We start from the raw sequence: 6,000 nt of genomic DNA on the forward strand, positions 1-6,000 counted from the left end.
AGCCTACTCYTACTCCTTCCCCTACGATTTCGAAGTCAACGTCGGCAACATTCCGTCCCTGCTCTAGATCGAGCGGGGTTTCTCCATCTGTCAGAGGTCTGACTGTGGGCAGCTCCATGGTAAGAAATATGACTGTTCCTGGTGCAAAAACAATGTCCTATCCTGGAGCTCGAGTAAATTACATGACTAACTTGCTCCCGAATGTACTACGCCAGGACATGGACATCGATTCTATCATAGTCCATGTAGGTTTTAATGACATTATGAAGGGCAGCTCTGAACAGTTGAAACTGGTAGACACTAATAAAATACCGATCATATCTGGCCCTGTGCCCACTTTGATTCGTGGCATTGAACACTTTAGCAGGATTCTTTCTCTTCACAAATGGCTACTTTTGTTGACAATTTGGATACCTTTCGGAAACAAAACACGTTTTAAATGGAGGATGGGATCCACCCAAATAATTTGGGTTCCTGGATCCTTTCACAGCATTGTAAGGTTGTGTTGAAACAATGACTTATCAATGAACTAAGCCCTTCTCAGTTAATCCCTACAATTGTGTCGCTGAGTCATCATAATGCTTTAGCAAATGTACATTATACTAGGGGCATTGGTAGACACAATATAAGTAACCTAATTTATGTCCCTCTAACTGCCCTGATCCGACAGCTATTGTATGCAGCAATCATGTGTCTATGAACCAGATTTATGGTGTTAGCACTGAGGCGGTRTGCCCTAGTAGGAAGTCCACTGTGTGCAGCTCACCCTGCACTAACATAATTAACATGAKAAAACCTACTTCTGCTAAGCTTCCCAGTAAAGCAATGGAAACAAGAAAGCACTCCAGAAAAGTGCTAAAAATAGCCCATGTTAACATACACTACYGTTCAAAAGTTTGGGTTCACTTAGAAATGTCCTTGTTTTTGAAAGAAAAGCACATTTTTTGTCCATTAAAATAACATCAAATAGATCAGAAATAGAGTGGAGACATTGTTAATGTTGTAAATGACTATTTTAGTTGGAAACAGCATTTTTTAATGGAATATTTACATATTTACATTATCAGCAACCATCACTCCTGTGTTCCAATGGCACGTTGTGTTAGCTAATCCAAGTATATAACTTCAAAAGGCAAATTGATCATTAGAAACCCCTTTTGCAATTATGTTAGCACAGCTGAAACTGTTGTTCTAGTTAAAGAAGCAATAAAACTGGCCTTATTTAGGCTAGTTGAGTATCTGGAGCATCAGCATTTGTGGGTTCGATTACGGGCTCAAAATGGGCAGAAACAAAGAACTTTCTCCTAAAACTTGTCAGCMTATTCTTGTTCGGAGAAATGAAGGCTATTCCATGCGAGAAATTGCCAAGAAACTGAAGAGCTCGTACAACGCTGTGTACTACTCCTTTCACAGAACAGCGCAAACTGGCTCTAACCAGAATAGAAAGGGGAGTGGGAGGCCCCGGTACACAACTGAGCAAGAGGACAAGTACCTTAGAGCGTCTAGTTTGAGAACCAGACACCTCACAAGCCCTCAACTGCCAGCTTCATTAAATAGTACCCGCAAAACACCAGTCTCAGCATCAACAGTGAAGAGGCGACTCTGGGATGCTGGCCTTCTAGGCAGAGTTGCAAAGAAAAAGCCATATCTCAGACTGGCCAATAAAATAAAAGATTAAGATGGGATAAAGAACACAGACACTGGACAGAAGAACTCTGCCTAGAAGGCCAGCACGTGTGACATTTTTTATAATGTATGTATTATCAACAGAGAGGTATATTTTCTGGATGATTTAAATATTAACTGGCTTTCTTCAAGATGCCCACTCAAGAAAAAGCTTCAAACTGTAACCAGTGCCTGCAACCTGGTTCAGGTTATCAGTCAACCTACCAGGGTAGTTACAAACAATACAGGAATGAAATCATTAACATGTATTGATCACATCTTTACTAATGCTGCAGAAATGTCCTTGAAAGCAATATCCAGAATCATAGGATGTACAGATCATAAAATAATAGCCATATCTAGGAAAACCAAAGATCCAAACTTCTGGGCCTAATATGGTGTGTAAGAGGTCATACAATAAGTTTTGTAGTGATTCCTATGTTATTGATGTAAAAAAAAACGGACGTTGCACTGGATACATTTATGAAATTGCTTATCCCAGTTACTAATAAGCATGCACCCATTAAGAAAATGACTAATTGATGGATTGATGAGGAATTGAAAAATGTTATGGTTAAGAGGGATGAGGAAAAGGAATGGCAAATAAACCTGGCTGCAAATTGAGCAATCATGTGACTAAACTGAATGAAAAGAAGAAGAAACTACACTATGAAACAAAGATGAATGACATAAAGAATGTTAGTAAAAAGCTTTAGAGCACCTTCAATGAAATGTTGGGGAAAAAGGCAATCTGTTGAATCTGATGGCTCATAAATTACAAAACCAACTGATATTGCCAACTACTTTAATGATTATTTCATTGGCAAGGTTGGCAAATTTAGGCATGACATGCCAGCAACAAACGCTGACACTACACATCCAAGTATATCTTACCACATTTTGAAAGACAAGAATTGAATTCTGTAAAGTGAGTGTGGAAGAGGTGAAAAAATTATTGTTGTTGATCAACAATGACAAGCCACCGGGGTCTGACAGCTTGAATGGAAAATGACTGAGGATAATAGAGGACGATATTGCCACTCCTATTTGCCATATCTTCAATTTAATCCTACTAGAAAGTGTGTGCCCTCAGGCATGGAAGGAAGAAAAAGTAATTCCGCTACCTAAGAATAGTAAAGCCCCCTTTACTGGCTCAAGTAACTGACCAATCAGCCTGTTACCAACCCTTAGTAAAGTTTTGGAAAAAAAGGTGTTTGACCAGATACAATGCAATTTTACAGTAAACACATTGACAACAGGCTTTCAGCACGTTTATAGGGAAGGATAATCAACAACCACACACAATACTGATGTTTGGCTGAGAGAAATGGATGATTAAAAGATTGTGGGAGCTGTTTTGTTAGACCAGTGCGGCTCTTGACATTATCAATCATAGTCTGCTGCTGGAAAAACGTATGTGTTATGGCTTTAGACCCCCTGTTCTATTGTGGATAAAGAGTTACCTGTCTAACAGAACACAGAGGGTGTTCTTTAATGGAAGCCTCTCCAGGTAGAATCAGGAATTTCCCAGGGCAGTTGTCTAGGCTCCTTACTTTTTTCAATCTTTAGTAACAACATGCCACTGGCTTTGAGTAAGGCCAGTGTGTCTATGTATGCGGATTACTCAACACTATACACCTCTACTACTACAGCAACTGAAATGACTGCAACACTTAACAAAGAGCTGCAGTTAGTTTCAGAATGGGTGGCAAGGAATAAGTTAGTCCTAATTATTTGAAAAACTAAAAGCATTGTATTTGGGACAAATCATTCACTAAACCCCAGACTTCAACTAAATATTGTAATAAATAATGTGGAAGTTGAGCAAGTTGAAGTGACTAAACTGCTTGTAGTAACCCTCGATTGTAAACTGTCATTGTCAAAACATATTGATACAACAGTAGCTAAGATGGGGAGAAATCTGTCCATAATAAAGCGCTACTCTATCTTCTTAACAGCACTATCAACAAGGCAGGTCCTCCAGGCTCTAGTTTTGTCGCATCTGGACTACTGTTCAGCTGTGTGGTCAGGTGCCACAAATTGGGACTTAGGAAAATTGCATTTGGCTCAGAACAGGGCAGCACTACTTGTCCTTGGATGTACACAGACAGCAAACATTAATAATATGCATGTCAATCTCTCCTGGCTCAAAGTAGAGGAGATATTGACTTCATCACTACTTGTATTTGTGAGAGGTATTGACATGTTGAAAGCACTGAGCTATGTTTAAACGACTAGCACACAGCTCAGACACTCATGCATACCTGTTAGGAGAATTAAATTCTCATGTTCTTTAACCAATTAAATTAAATTACTCAGTCTGCTATATCAGGATTTGTAAGATACTGATAGAAATAAAAACAGACAGAGGCCCAGTCTACAACGTTCTGCCTATCATTTTCTGTACATTGGTCTATATACCTCACATCTCGTCATAAATGTCCCTCCTCTCAGAAACAATGACAATATAGTTCACAAGTCTTCCTGTCATACATTGTCTGACACTTGACACAAGCCCAAGGTCTCTCCCCTTCCTGGGTGGGGACAGAATGTCCTGTAAGGAACACAGTAGTAGAGCTTGTCTGTCGATAGCTCCTCTTATCTCGTACATTGTCTCACACTTGCACCCTGCTTACATACTAAAAAGGAACAAAAAGTCCTTGTCCTAATTCTGACTAAAACTACACACATCATATTTATAGAGGTATGATTCTAATAMATTTCATACAATCATACAATGACAGGGTAGTTTTAGTTATAGTTCTACGTTAAATGTCATTTAGTCATTATTCATAAAATCCATAACAATACCGCATAAGACTCTTCAGTTCGGAAGTCCAGAACAGACTATGGGAGGCGCACAGTACTACATAGAGCCATGACTACATGGACATCTATTCCACATTAGGTAACTGATGCTAGCAATAGAATAAGATTTTTTTTAAACAGATAATAATACACCTTATGGAACAGTTTGGACTGTGAAGTAACACAGAAATAGGCACATGCATACACATACATGATAACATACGCACTATACACACACGTACACATGGATTTTGTGTTGTAGATTTGTGGTAGTGGAGTATGGCCCAGAGGGCACACATTTAGTGTGTTGTACTTATATTTATTATGGATCCCCATTAGCTGCTGCCAAAGAAGCTGTCAGGGTTGTGTGCAGAGAAGTAGCGGAGTCAAGCGCAGGACACAGGTGTTGAGCGAAACCACAGCGTTTACTCAAAATAAGAAAAAATTCCTCAAAGGGAATATAACAAACACACAAGTACTAACAACAACCACTAACAAAACAAACAATCACGGACAGAACAGAAATGAATGTCAGAGGGTTAAATAGGGAACATGATAGGGGAATTGAAACCAGGTGTGTGTAATACAGACAAAACAAAACGAAACTGAAAAATGGATCGGTGGTGACTAGAAAGCCGGTGACGTCGACCGCCGAACACCACCCGAACAAGGAGAAGGGCCGACTTCGGCGGAAGTCGTGACAGAAGCAGCTACTCTTCCTGGGGTCCAGCAAAATTAAGGCAGTTTATACAATTTTAAAAACATTACAATACTGTAAGGTTCTGTATTTATTTTGTCATATTTGTTCATTGATTTCACCTGTGTTAGTTACTCACCTGGTCTCATCAGCTCCTTATTTAGTTCAGCTCATTCTGTTTGTGCCTTTGTGAGGTATTGTTCGTTTTGACTCTAAGCCTTTTACTAGCTCGTTTGTGAGAACCAGTTATAGCCTTCAGTCCTAGTTTTGATTCACCTGCCTGTTTGCCTACCTGTGTATGACCATTGCCTGTCTGTGACCATGATTTCTGCCTTCTGCGAAGGCGAAATAAACACCTGCCTTTTTCTCCATGAGTATTCAGTACAAATACATTCACAGATTTCACAACACACTGTGTGCCCTCAGGCCCCTACTCCACCACTACCACATATATACAGTACTAAATCCAAGTGTATGTATTAGAGGTCGACCGATTAATCGGAATGGCCGATTAATTAGGGCCGATTTCAAGTTTTCTAGGCAAGTCAGTTAAGAACATATTCTTATTTTCAATGACGGCCTAGGAATGGTGGCTTAACTGCCTTGTTCAGGGGCAGAACGACAGATTTTTACCTTGTCAGCTCAGGGATTCAATCTTGCAACCTTACGGTTAAGTAGTCCAACGCTCCAACCACCTGCCTCACGAGGAGCCCGCCTGTTACGCGAATTCAGTAAGAAGCCAAGGTAAGTTGCTAGCTAGCATTAAACTTAACTTATAAAAAACAATCAATCAATCAATCAATCATAATCACTAGTTATAACTACACATG

Source organism: Salvelinus sp. IW2-2015, linkage group LG11, assembly GCF_002910315.2.
Source record: "Salvelinus sp. IW2-2015 linkage group LG11, ASM291031v2, whole genome shotgun sequence".
In the NCBI taxonomy this organism is placed as follows: Eukaryota; Metazoa; Chordata; class Actinopteri; order Salmoniformes; family Salmonidae; genus Salvelinus; species Salvelinus sp. IW2-2015.